The 14908-nt window shown below is 43.5% G+C and overlaps 1 protein-coding gene and 1 long non-coding RNA gene across 5 annotated transcripts in view; one reads left to right on the top strand and one right to left on the bottom strand.

Annotated features, from left to right (window-relative positions):
* The window catches only part of arb2a (ARB2 cotranscriptional regulator A), a 145449-nt gene that overhangs the window by 58273 nt on the left and 72268 nt on the right, over positions 1–14908 (bottom strand). The window lies entirely within an intron of this gene.
* On the top strand, positions 7922–8565 carry LOC115013395 (uncharacterized). The gene is made up of 3 exons (XR_003832800.1): positions 7922–7987; positions 8108–8170; positions 8348–8565. It is a non-coding gene; the product is annotated as an uncharacterized LOC115013395 (long non-coding RNA).

Raw genomic sequence — 14908 nt, 5'->3', positions numbered from 1 at the left:
TGGGTGACTCTCGGCTGGAGACGAGGATGGATAGGGCAAGGGAGAATGGGATTGACAGAGGGAGGGAGTGAGCAAGAGGGCCTAACTAGGGTGGGTGGAGGAGGAGGCTGAGACCTTTGTGTCGTAATACTGACATCGAGGAGAACCAAGGGCTCCCTGAACCCTGGCAGGGAGGAGGACAGCTTACCAGCTGACAGAGAGAGAGAGACACACGCATGCAGAGCAGGCAAATGCCGCAACAGAGGAATCCCTGAGCGGGGAGAGGAAGAGGCTGGACGCAGAAAGAAAGACAACAGGTAAAACTGAAGTTGGATCAAATAAATCATGAAGAAAAACAGAATAACACAGAGTAAGAGACAAGAGAATAGATTCTATTAAACAAAAGTAAAATAAATATAATGAGGCAAAAATAAAAGCTCACTTAATCCTGGTGAATCAAACACACACTGATAAACGCACAAAGTTTACTGTAAAGCAGTACTGTAGTCAACGTCTAAAAGATGTGCACAAACAGTTTGCGTGCATGTTCTGGGACGCACGCACGCGCACACACACACACACACACACACACACACACACACACACACACACACACACACACAGATGTTTGCTCTCTGCTGCCTCTCTAAAGGCGAGGCTGATATGATTGCCACTTAGGAAATCAGTGTGTTTTCACACCACTCTCAGCTCTGCCAAAGCTAATGTGTTAAATATCCATCGGGTACTGCTGTCCATTTCTGAGACGCACACACAGACACACACTGCCTTAGGGGCTGATAAACACTGATTCCTTGTACTAACTGAGCCCACAGTCGGTATCCAAGCCAACGTTTCTAAATTGGGGTGCAGTGAGAAAATTTCTACAAGATATGATGTGGAATTTTAACTTGATTCTTCTAAATGTGTTGTGAGGAGGTTTGAGTAGAGCTAAATTTGAACTATTGTGTTACTTTTTTCACTTTTCTTGTTATTATCAAGACATGCCCATTTGGCTTTTTTTTTTTTATACATCACTGTTACTGACAAATTCACTTTCATGTTGCACAAATCAACACATGAAGTCCAGCTACTGTACGTGTTCTCAAAAAGGTGTAGCCTGTTAATAGCAAAATCTACCAAATATCTCAGTGGACTGTTTTTCACCTTAACTGTGAATGAGGGAGGAGGAAGAGAAGTAAAATGAAACAAAAAACACAACAAATCTGGAGGCGCCTGCTGCTCTGCACATTACTGGCAAATCAGGTGTGTGTGTGTGTGTGTGTGTGTGTCTTCAGGGCTGCAGGAGTTGGATTCTCAGGGGAGGTGTTTTGTTTAAACTTCCAGGGCCACTCGACCCATCTCTGAGTGAGAAGGCGCTCATGGACATACGGGGAAGAAAAAGAAGTTAGGCGGAAAAAGGAAAGGGGAGGAGAGGTAAAAAGACAGTGCTAATGAAAGTGAAAAAGAGAGTGTCCCTCCTTTCAGCTATCATACTCTACTCCTTAATATTTGCTTGTCTCCTGTGCTGTGGGGCAAGGGGGGGGGGGGGGAAGAAAGAGCCCCAGTAAAAAGAAAACACAGGCGCTGTGATCCCCCTGTACTCAGAGGAAGGAGAGGGAGAAGGAGGGGAAACTACAGAAGGCCAACTGAAATTAATGGAAATATAACAATCTGAAATTAACTTCTCATTGCCACTAGCCATGATTTAAAACCGCTTTTTAACGAGAGGAAAGATGAGTCAGAAAAGAAAGAGAGGGAGAAGGGGTTGAGGCCGTATTACAAATTGGACAGGCTGGAGGAAGCTGCACATTAATTTTCCCCATCATGTAAAAACTTTGCCGTTCTCAAGGCACACTCAATTATATTACTTAAATTATTATTTTAATGCTGAAATTAATCAAGACATAAGACTAAAAGATTAAACAAAAATAATACTAATTTAGGGTATAAGAAAATACAAAGCCTATTCAATTAGCCATTTGAACGGACAGGGTAAAGAAAAAAAACATTTCAAGTATCTGAAGTGTATCACAATGTGACGATGGACCAGATTTTAAATACAAATTCTAATTCCAGCTTTTAATTCTATTGCCCGAAAAATTAAAAAAAGTAATACAATAATATTTAAATTAATGAGATACTGCACTCTGATGTTAAAATAGATAAAATAACATTACTAATGAATTATTATTATTATTATTATTATTGTTTAAAGTAGACACATAAAATGTGTTTGACTAAAACATATCGAGACTTCCATAAAGTAATAATTAACTTCTGTTATTCTTTACAACACTTTATACTGTAGTTTATTAAAAATAATGTTCACAACAACCACAGCAACAGACTCTTGAGTACATAATGAAATCACCACAGCAAATCCCTTAATGAATTAAATATAAAAATCTACAAAAAGTAGTACACCAGTTGAAGTGCTTTTCAAGTGATAGTATTGATTAAAAACAAAGCCTGAAAGAAGGGTGAGGAACACATACATACACAAACACACAAGCACATACGGGACGCACACAATTCAGTATAAAGTATATTATTAATCTTGTAAAAAAAAAAGAAAAGAAAAAAAAAAGCAATTAAATCAAAGTGGTATAGAGCCTGAAGCTATGAGGACTGTCAATTCTGTTGGAAATGCCACAGAAGATTACAGTTGGGTTTGTGGATTTCATGAACCCGTTTTTTGATTAGGGAGTCAATTATTTCTCATTACTGAAGATGCTATTTCGGAAAAAGACCTTGTCAGTCAATCATGCAAAAAAGTCCTCGAAAAGCGTGAATAAACCATTAAAGTGAGAGGCGGATGGGGGGGAGGTGGGGGGGTTGATAAAGCACACTGACCCTTTTCCCCACCCAAACTCCTACTTGTAGTCAAATTACCTTTTTAACTATTACACCTCTGTCAGGTCTTTGTCAGCGTATGGTAATTAGGGCCTTCAGTGGAGAACATTTGAAAAGAAAACAGTATATTTATTAGTTTATCTCAGAGAAAGGCATTTACCCAGAGCTGAAGGTAAGTTTGAATGTGGTGATTATCTTGTCATTTTCAGGCTGTTTGTCTATGAGTGTGCATGAGTGCGTGCAGTGGGTGTTTGTGTGTGTGTATGAGTGTGTGCATGTCAGTGTGAGTTAACGCTGGCGGTGTGTGACTCCAGGTAATGTGCTGTTGTGCGTGTTTCTGTGTGTGGATGGACGTACACATGTGCTTTCATACCCGTATATATATATATAGTATACATTTGTGTGTGTGTGTGTGTGTGTGTGTGTGTGTGTGTGTGTGTGTGTGTGTGTGTGTGCGTGTACTTTAGCTGCTTTCAGCACACTGATAGGCGAGCACAGCACATTTCTCCCGTCCTCTTTGTTCTGTGTTGGGTTTGACACCTCTAAACAATAGCAGCGCTTCACTTCGCCCAGCCCAACCCACCACCAACCACACACTGCATGGACGGGAGCTGCCAATTAGCACTATCAAACACCCCTCATCAGCTGTCTGCTTACCACAAAAAAATTATCCCAAAACAAATCAATAATTCAAGAGTGTCCTTCAAAAACAATCACATTCATCAGCGAACTTAAGGATACATGAGAGAAGTGAGCATGATCACTAATTGTATAGTATGGATTGTGTGTATAGAGAGGATGCACGGAAAATAACTCTGATGTGACCACATGAAAGTGAGCGTCACAACAAGCTCATGACCAGAAGAGTGGAAATAAAAAGGTCTGCGTCCCCTCCGTCTCCTCCTTTACTACTCAGGTGTCTGAGTCCGGTGTCCCTTGTCTGAATCCCTTTCCTTTTGTATAAAGAGGGCAGCCGCTCTCATGCATTTAACTCACACACAGCATCTCTCATCCACTCAAGAAATGCCACACTCTCTTCTTTAGTTTATCTACCTTTGTGAAATGCCACGTTGGGTAAACTGTGTATCGCGGCCACCGGGCAGCCAGACGATGTGGTGTGACCCAGGGGAAGGAGGGTCGACGTGGGGAGAGAGAATGGAGAGGGGGGGGCCTGTCATGGAGAAAGGGTCTCAGAGGGCCGGAGGTGAGCAGAGGTGTCTGGGAGATGACTGTCGCTCCTCTCGGTGGTCCAAGCCCTTTTCATTAACCTACACCCCTGGGTTCACCAAACAGAAACAGAGGGTGGAAGTGGGGACAGGGGGGTGCGGACGTGTGCAGAGCCCTAGCCATGGTGACCACCAGAGACCTGCTGCCTGCCTGCCTTCCTGTCTGTCTGGATGCAGATCTGTGTCATCCATTAGAGACAAGGGACTGCTTTTTAACAAAATACAAACACAACCAGGAGCACATGCACGGGCACACACACACAGGCAAAACACATGCACGCAAAAATACACACTTCGATGCCTACTAAGGGAAAGAGAGGGGTAACAAAGGACAGGCAGTGCCCCCTAGTGTTTTCATCAAAGAGAAATCAGACCAAATCAACTACCCAAGCAAAGACACAAAAACGGATACAGGAGGGGAGCGGGAAGAAGAGAGAGAGGTGGGGGGGTTGGGGTTGGAGGGGGTGAAGAAGCTGGGAGAAGGGGCATCAAATGTGGAAGGCACATGGTGGGTGGATAAGGTGGAAGGAGCAAGACACTGGGGGAAGGAAGGAGAAGGATGGAGGGAGCAGGGGATGAAGAAGGGATGAAGTTAAGGAGCAAGTATAAGGTGTAGGGGTGTACATGTTAGGGGGGGGGGGGGGGGGGGGGGGGTTAAAAGATGTCTTGACACGACCAAGATGTTTTTAATGTTCGAGGCCGAGAGAGCGAGAAAGTGAGAGGGGGAAAAGGAGAGGGAGAGAGGCAGGCAGGCCATGCATGAAAGCCGATGTCAGAGGAGTCCAGAGGAATCGTCGGGTGTGAAGCCATCTAATAGGAAAGCAGAATATATATGAGACAGGGACACACGCACACACGCACACACACACACACACACACACACACACACACACACACACACACACACACACACACACACACACACACACACACACACTGTGAATTACAGAGCCACCCAATGTGGCCTGGTAACTGATCTGAACACAAACCACAAACTAATGAGTGACATGACGGGGAAGAAATTAAAAGCTAGCTGACTGGGACGACAAACAAGCTTTTGGAGCAAAATGCACACTCATGCTTAAAAATAAAAATGTGTACACAAATACGAATGCATCATTTTTAATTTATTTTTTATGTTTTGCTCGGACAGCACATCCAACTTCATATTCCCACCATGAAACAAGGCCTACCCTTCAGTGAGATCCACATTCAGCTCCAAGCCAGCTAAGACTTCAAAAGGTTGCTCCACACCAGGAGTCTCTCGCTCGCTCTCCTTCTCCCTTCCTCTCTCTCTCTCCCTTCCTTTTGCTCTTTCATAACCCCCATCGTATTTCACAGCACATAAAGCCTTAAAATGGCACATAAAACAGTTCATCTCTTTTCACTGTCAGCTTTCCAGGCTTAAAAAATTAAATATGTTTTACTGCAGGTACATAACTAAAACACACCCATAGAAAGAATTGCCATAAAGGATCCAAACTCAGCTTTCCATAAGTATCGGAGGCTATATAGATGGGTATAGATCAGCTGAACAGCCAATACGGGGTATTTCAAGCTTAAAGTGCAGAAAATAGGAAGTGGCGGAGAAACTGTGGAATTACCTGTTTTGCTTAGTTATGTTTTGCACTTTAACACTGGCGATATGTGTAGGAAATAAACGGCTTAGTCTGCAGGTGCATTGACACTGAAACATCCTTTATAAACACACTAACAGAATGCTGTGACCCTGGTGCTGAGGGTTTGAAGTAGGCAAGGCAGAAAACACCACAGAATACAAACACCACATTCAATGAACCTTATAAGCGGTGAAAGACAGACAGCGGAGAGTGAAGGAGGCGGGTGTGGATGAAGATGCAGAGTTTGAAGGAAGAAGGAGAAAAGGAGAGAGAGAGAGAAATTGAGAGAAACAGAAGCAGAGGAGGGAGAGAGGGTTTAAACTTCAACCCTAGAGTCACCGAGTTCACTGACATTTGCACCAGGATCCGCCTCGCTGTTCCTCACAGCTATTCAGAAACGCCACTTTCCCTTTCAGTTCCTCAGACTTATTCTTCCTACATTCGCTGCAGAATGAGACCATTCACGGTGTTGGATGCAAAGACAGAAGAGAAACAGTGAAAAGCAAACTGAATTGAATGTGCTGAATTCAAGTGATGCCCGCGTGACAATTTGCAACCCCGTATGTCCTCAAGATTCCTCTTGTATATTGTATGTATTCTTATAGAAGAATTGACAAGCGGGGGGGGGGGGGGAGGGGGAAAAAATGACATGTGACAAGTGATTCATTTGAGCTGTCAACATGTCATCTTCACCACATTCAAACCTTACGTCAGCCCCTCGTCTTGCCTCTCTGGTGAAGGTGACCTAGGTCGCAACCAGCTGACACACCCAGACACAGCAGGTGAATGCATGGAAACGAACGCGAGAGATCAAGAATGAAAGTCAAGTTACGAGCCGATAGACTCATAATCTCTACTCTACTCAAACAATATCTCCTCATAATAAGGAAACATGTGAGGATACTTTGGGATCGAGAGCCTCTTGCATTTTCACATAATTCCACATTTTAGATGACATTGAATGAAAAATTCAGATTGAGATTACCGTTCATCTGTTTTACAAAAAATAAATAAACAGCACCTCAGAGAAGAGAGGAAATCGGTGGTGCTGGACAGAGACGTTTGTTACAAAAGATTAAATATAAGAAACAGTGCGAAGGAGACACACAGGAGTGAGGTCAGTCTCAAGTGAAGGAACGGACTGAGCTGGCAAAGAATGAAGGAGCTAGGCCGATGTGAAGTCGAGGTTAAGAAAGGAAAGGGAAAAAGAAAGTGAGTGAATCGGAAGCAAAGAGGAAGAGCAAAGAACAGACGTAAGACCATATACACCGGGGCACGAGATAAAAGGAAGAAACCGAGGAGAGGTAAGTTTACAGATAAGTGGTAAGAGAGAGTAGGACGGTGACCGCAGAAGCTCAGAGGAGCGCGAGAGTGGCAACAAAAAAAAACAGGGAGGGGTTTGACATTTTAAAAAACAAGGGCAAGTGGCAAAGGGAGAATGAGTGAAGGAGAGTTTGGTTGCGAATTAAGAAGGAAGGTAAAAGACAACGAACGACAAAGAGTTTTAAAGGAGTGAATGAAAGAGCGAGAGCGGTCTGAAGTAGAGGAGAGGGAAGAGAGCGAGACCTTGCCTCTGAGGCAACGAGCCGAGAGGAACGAGAGAGGCAGACAAAGCCGCACACTGCTCTCACACCAGAACAAAGAGAGGAGGTGCATCATGGGAGTCTGAGCCCTGCGCCGCTACAGACGCCATGCTGGATAAACACGCGATGGCACATATGCACAAATGTAAACGCAAATAAGCCTACATGTAATTATCACTGATGAGTATAAAAAACACTGTTTTCAGGTATTTTGGTAAGAAATCAAATTATTTATTTAATAATAAACGGTCAGTTTTCCTTTCATTTCCAGCTTCATAAAACTGCATAAGAATATGCAAAACCTAATGTTCATGTCAAATGCAAGCATACTACACCAGATGCGTATAGAATATGATTAGGGTCTCTGTCATAAACTTGACTGGAGAACAAAACTAGAAAACTTTTAATAACATTGACTTTAAAATAGCATTAAAATTAAAACACGGTGGAGCGCAAGGAAACCCTGAGTGAATCAGGACAGCCTCCTCGCTGACCAAGTGAGTAGGTGGAGAGAGGGAAGACTGCCCGAGCAGCTACAAGGCAGACAGTGTTGGTAAAAGAGTGGAAACAGGCTCGAGGAGGGGGAAAAAAAAAACGAAAGTGAAAGACAGCGTGGGGAGAGGAGCGCTTTCTCTATAGCACTCAGATACAAGCAGACCAGGGTTGAAGCAGAGGGTGAGGATAAACAGGAAGGGAGGAGGGCTGTTCAATTTTAGCGGCAATTCAGGTATGAGTGGAAAGGCTAATATCATGCTAATATGATGTCTGTGTGTGCTGAGTGTTGCGTGTGTTTCATTTTAAATCTGATTAGGTGCATATATGCATGTGTTTACTCCCGTAAAAGCAGCGTGTACTACTCAGGCAGCTAGCTCAGGGAAACACAGGCTGGAGGAGTAAAGACACAGGGGTGGTAGGGTGAAACTCTGTTTTACTTGTTCAGCTTAAGTGTCAAAATTCAAAGCAAAAGTATGCAAAATTATTAAGATATTGGCTCTAAAGTTTTCACTCTTCCCTCTACGACTCCTACTTCTCTCTCGCTCTCTTTCTTTTCCCCCCTCCTTCCTCTCGGTCTCTCTTCCTCCGGCAGGTCTGATATGCCGGAGCTGCAGCTGAACTCTGAGTAGCACTGTCTCCGGGAAAAAACAAAGTGATCAATGTGAGAAGGCACGGGGCGCTCATGGACAGGCCAATCAATGGTGGAAAGAACCTTGCCCAGGGCCTTATGCAAATGGAAGCACGTCCCTTAACCTCGGGAGTGAACATGCGCACTAGATCAATGGGACGAGGGTAGAACCTTACAGCAAGATCAGCCTCAGCCAGTAAATATGTAATGATGAATCCCTCAAGATTTAACTGAACTCAAATGAACTTCAACTAGCTTGGCTTCTTATATCACAAAGTGGCAAGAAAGACCCCATGTTGAGTAGGTGGGGTGTGGGGTGGGTGGGGCAGGACAAGAGAGATTAAAAAGAGCCTTTGCACACTGATGCACTGAGGACAGATGGATTTTTTATTTCTTTTTCACTAGGGAGAAACAGGAAGACAAAAAGGTTAGAGGAGACTTTTGAATAGTCAACTCAACAATACTTGTTTGAGGTGTAATGATTTTCAATTATGTCACCATGGCAACATGTGTGTGTTTTGAGAAACGAAAGAGAAGAGCGGGTAACCGTGGCGACCTGGTGAAAGCGTGCTCGGCCGTTTAAAACCATGGACGGTCAGACCAAAGACTGGAGAAGAAAAAACATTCAAAACGAACAGCTGACATTTACTAATGCCCTCATAAACTGGAGTCTGAAATTGGTATCAATCAAAAGCTATCACAGACCTATTAGAAGCCGCACATGACTTAATTACATCCAAGGTAACTGGGCGATCCTGAGACTGATAACAACTTTTCTCTTTGTAAGCAGAACATAATGGACAGCAACCTACTGAACTGGTCATGAAGAAAATCAGCTGTGTACTCAAACTATTGACTAGAGAAATACATACAGAGACAAAGAGGGATGCTTCTAACTTATGCTGGAAACCACAATGTATGGTATGCGAGTGATCCTGAAGTGTATTGACCTTTTCCTGCAACAGCTCCATGTCTGCCTCTGGGCTGTTGAGTACACTATAGGAGAGCTCTTTTTTTTTTTTTTTACAAGACACATATATCCTGAAGATTTTTTTTAAAGTGTGGAAATGAAAGGGATGCCTTGAATTACCCTTGGTTGTTGACTATGTCTCAGATGGCCTTTCTAATCCTTGATCACAAAAGTATAGGGAAACAAGAAAACATATTTTGTAACATATAGGTGTTTTATCTTGCTATAGCAGCAGTACTCCTGAACCACTGAACACGATGAATCGCTTCCCTCAGAACTTCTCTTGACAGTCTTCCGTTTCTGTCTTGCAACAGCGCTGCAGGAGCGTCTGTCTTAATCCACTGAGTCAATAGAGAAAGTCAAGCTGCGAGTTAGTCGGTTGTGGGTGTAGTATGCTACCAAAACTGACGGCTATAGATATACTGTGAATCCTCTTGAAATCCTTTTGTTCATTGATAAGAAAACTCCTGACCAATAGGATGGCTAGTTAGCTGTTGTTACGCATGATAAAATCAGAGGACAGGAAGACGCTAGCAGCAAATAGGACACATGATGAAGGAGGACAAATAGGATCCACCCTGTATTCTATAACAGCACGGCAAATTCCTGCCAACTATAACAATTCCGTGCTTCCTTTAACTGAGACATTATGAGGAAGACTAAAAAGAGGAAGGCAGTTTATAATGGAAAGAGGACAGTGTTTATGTTCTAAGAGCTCGATTGTCTGGCAACTGTTACAATAAGACAGAATTTATAATGAAGGAAATCAAAAAATGCAGCAAACAACAACAAAATTGGAATCTTACACAAAATCAATTTCCCTTGATATTGAAGGAATAGCACAAGAGAGACAAGAGGTGAGTAAGGTATTTCCAGCCCCCCGTTTCTTACCAACGCCACAAATGTAATCTAGAAACCAAAGATGCTCCTGAAACATAGAGAGAAACACCAACAACGGTGAGAATAATGGCGATGTATTGAAGGGAATACTTCACAAAGCCTATTGTGCGAGTATCCTTTTCAGACAGCAAACCCGCTGTAATTTGGTCTGCGTCATCTGCCTCTAGTCACAATGCAGCACTACAGCTTTGAAATGGATGGCAAATGAAGGCCATTTGTACATAATCACAGCAGATAGAAGAATTCAGAAGCCCCACAATGTGTTGTTGAGGTGGAAAGAAAGACCTTGGTCTATCTGTGGCAACCAGTGCAGCTAAGGTTCGGCAAGGGAGGTCTTTTTTTTTCCAGAAACAAGCAAATCAATTCAAATCAAATCAGCTTGCTAGCCGTGACATTTAACAGTTCAATTTACATCCTTATGTTAAGAGGAGAGCAGCTCTCTAAGATGCCTATTCATTCACAAAGAAATTAGACGTCTATATTTCAGCCGCTTAATAGAGCAAATATGCTGTAGCTGTACTGTGGAAGAAACCCATGCCTTTTCATGGTGTACAAAGGGCTAGGCTGTCATTACGAGCAGAGCACAAAAACACAGAGAGGGATAATATACATAATATAGACAGGTATGGAAAACAGCACCATGCATGATATGCATGCATTACCACATACATGCAAACGCAAGTGCGTACCAACACGCATGCACACGTGCAAGCGCACATAGACAATTTCTCAGTGGCGATGGTGTATGTCCTGAGGGCTGCTGTCCTGCTGTGCAGGCTGGCAGGCACTTTTGTCATGGTGGTCCTTTTGTTTCACATCAAACAAAACGCCACAGCTTTGCATACGGCTCCACTAATTTCTGCTAGTGTGCCCCAGCCATTTATCATCGCCTCTCACCCTCTCCTCCTCTCCTCCCCTAACGTGGCTCTGATAGCTGCTCTCCACCAAGCTGTTCTGCTCAGGACGATACAGGCTTCTCCAGGCGAGGGCTGACACACACAGACGTGCACATAGCCATACGTGTGCACACACACATACACTAGACCCATACAATATGTGTGCACCCACTTGCAAACATAGACAGACATACGCACACATCAGCACACACAGACAGACCTACACACAGGAAACTGCACTACTACTGCACCGCTTGCAAGCCCGCCAGCTATGGAGAACCTTGAGATAAAAACAAACCTTCTCTTCATCCCCTCCAGAAGCAACAGACAGGCTAGCACTCAGAGTTTCGAAGGCGGCCGAGGCGTGCATACAACATTAGATGAGGGGATTTTCAGATTCTGTGAATGGACGTCTTCACAGCTGGGACGATTTTGTCAACAAATTACAAGTGATTTTTGCTTGTGTGATGAGCTCAGGTGAAGGTTGCACTGGTCATTGAAAAGTATTTCAGATATATACAAGTGTGGAACTTAGTTAAAGGAATACTCCAACATTTTAGAAAAATAACCTTGTCTGACCGTCTGACTGGTATTTAGATTCTGTAAAAATAAAATAAAAATCTATATTCATTTTATGCCTGTGCATTTAGTAGAGAGTCTGGTCCGGGACATGTTCAGTCTAGGAAAACACAAACACTAGACGCAGGGTGCAAAGGTTAACTTCCGACAAAAGAAAAAACAACTTAAAATGTCTATTTCTATGTTGTGTGTGCTGGCAAGCTCGCTACCAATCCATCCAAGAATCAGCTGGGCTTTGTTAGTTTCTTCGTTAGGAAATTGACGCCAGCAATTTTACAATGAGGAAAGGACTTCTAAGAGGCTGCATGCAGTCACTTTTTCCTACAGTTGGTCCTATAAATAGCTCCAATGCATAATCTTATTTAAACCACCTTAAGTACCTTAAACCACAATGTCTATTTTTCTATTACTACACGTTAAAAATACACAAGAAGGAACATGGAAACGAAATTACAGTGAGAAAGCAAATAAGCATATTTCCCAAGCATATAGAAGGTGAATTTTAAGAAAGAAAAAAAATATATATATATATGCCTGAGCACTACAAAAACACCAGATAAATATTTAAAGTGGTATAAGTAAGAATGAGGATCAGGCACAATGACTCACTTTATATCATGTATTCTTATGAATTCTGTACATATGTACAATTTTGTGTTTTTTTTCTGAGGTATGCTGTAAAAGGATGAGGACTGGAAACAGAAGTGTTTGCACGGTGCCATGTGCTCGGTGGGCTGTTACCATGCCAGTCATGGAGCTGTACAGACTACTGCCAGACCCAAAGTCCTGCACAGAGGGAATAGCTGGCACCGCCGCTGCCCTGAGGGTCACCACGACTGGGAGAGGGGGAATTAGGAGGATGAAGGAAATGAGGACACGAAATAGGACATTAAGAAGAGTGGATTTTAGGACGGTGAAAGGGAAAGGGTTCTGTACGTAAAAATAAAACAGTTGCTGCACAGAGAAATGAAATTGAGCTTGTTTGGAAAATGTTCTGCAGGAAATGAATAGGCCATCTCAAAGGAGAAGCTTGTAATTCAACTTGTGAATCGGGTTTAGCACAATACATTGCATTGTTCTTTTTTGCATTTTCTCATACCATGCAACATAAAAACCCTCTCACTTAGTGCGGGGATGCCATAACACGGCGGAGAAATTCAATCGCTTTTTAAACTCCGAGCTATGTAAAACTAACTTCTCCGACTCAGACTGATTCACCCGGTGGCGTTTCATCTTTCTCATCCTCCACAAACCGGTATGGTGATGAAGTCCACAAGGAGTGAAGAGATCCTCCATATCTATCTGTCTCACCTCAAGCATCTCTTCCCACATCTGACATCCAGCCACAACACACACACACACACACACACATTGATCCAAGGACGACAGAGAGAAAACGAAGCTATATTCATTATAGATTGAAACAGATGGCTCTACAGAAAGTTTACAGGAAGATATTCTGCAAGCATGAACTGTATATACGTGCCGTGTTCATGGAGGACATTTACAATCTGTAATCATGTTCTTCAGGGGTTGTTGCGGCGGCTGGCTGGTTGGTTGGCACCCACACATTTGTGTACTGGGAGACAGATGCATTCTTACATAAGACCTTATATAATGCTGCCCTGTCCAATCCAATAACAGTGCTCCTTTTTTGCTCTGTGAGCGGGAAGGTTAGTGCGGGTTGGACAACCCTTCCTCAATGCAACGACTACTACCACTTACATGTTCACCCAACCCCCCCCCCCCCCCCCACTCCTGGCAACGGAGAAAGATGAAAAGACAGGCTGAGCAGAGGCAGGGCCCACTTTCTGTATCGTTCTATCCCCTCGGCCCCCTTACACTCTGGTGTGTTCTATAGGATGAGGTTTTGTCCTCGCTTGAAGCAAAGGCTACTGCAGACCTGGAACCTAGAGGAGCATGGCTAGTTTGTGTGTTGGAGATGGAGAGACGCAGAGCGAGACACAGTCCACAACCAGACTGAAACCCCTTAGAATTTGAAGGAAATACTTGGTTCAAAAGCAAAGTACCACAACTGGGGGAGCATAGAGCATCTTCCTTTAAAACAGAGACACAGAGAAGGAGGAGCAGGCTGGCCAATCATGAAATCAGATGTCAGAGGAGACTAGAGAATATAAGGAAGTGATAGAGAGAGAAGGAGAGAACTGCAAAAAGTGAACTGAGATGGATGGATGGATTCTTTGATAGCTGAAGAATGATACAGAGGGGAAAATGGCCTGAAAGGTGGGGGCGAAGCAGAGAAAGAGCAAGCAGCCTTCCCCCTGCAGCGCTAGCCTCTCTCTCACACTCTCATTCAAAGGCAGTTAGCTACTCTTTGATGTGTCTATAATTAGTCAGTACACACTGTGAAGTGTTTTAAAAGAAATCAAATTGCAATGAAACACTTGAGCGCTCCATACAGGGGCTAACATGCTTCGGAGAAAGGGGAGCGAGCAGGAGAAATTAATGGCGGTCCTTTTTGATGTGCTTGATCAGAAATGTATTTATTAACTGCAAAGGGGAGTAGTAATTAACCCACAGACAGCTTGTTTTCTCTGGGTCTTCTCATATGTCAAACGGTTCATCCCGCAAGGCTACACTCTCCAGCTCATGCGCACACACACACCTCCCATCCCCTCCCGCTGGACCACTTTCTCCTCAATTAAGTAGAGGGTGTGCGCATGTACGTGCATGAGTCTGTGCATGTGTATGTGTGAGGGAGTGCAGAAAGACAGCAATAACAAGGAAGAAATGTATAGTGGCTTCTTTAAACCCCGTGAGTATATTTGTATGGCACTACTGTAAAGTGCAAGTGGATTTGAATAAAAAGTCAAACAGCCTAGAGTAGAATATTTATATGAACAATGCACCTGGAAAACACAATGATAATAAAAAGATGAATAACTATGGGATCACACCAGCCACAACACCCAAATCGGGGCCAGGGGCGTAAAGTGGGGGGGGCCAAAGGTCCCCTTCCCCTACACTTCCGACGACCTTGCAAGTCTGCACACTGCTCTCTGTAGTTCCTGATAGGTACAGGTGATTGAGGGTATCTAACACAAAGTATGTGTGTGTCAGTTTGGAAGAGGTGAAGGAGTTTCGACATTGATAGACAACAGAAGCAGGAATGGCCTCGAGGGAAACTGACAATGGCGTATTCGAACACCTCGTCCCTTA

This window comes from Cottoperca gobio, chromosome 9 (assembly GCF_900634415.1).
Source record: "Cottoperca gobio chromosome 9, fCotGob3.1, whole genome shotgun sequence".
NCBI classification, from domain to species: domain Eukaryota; kingdom Metazoa; phylum Chordata; class Actinopteri; order Perciformes; family Bovichtidae; genus Cottoperca; species Cottoperca gobio.
This window is presented reverse-complemented; position numbering and strand designations above follow the sequence as displayed.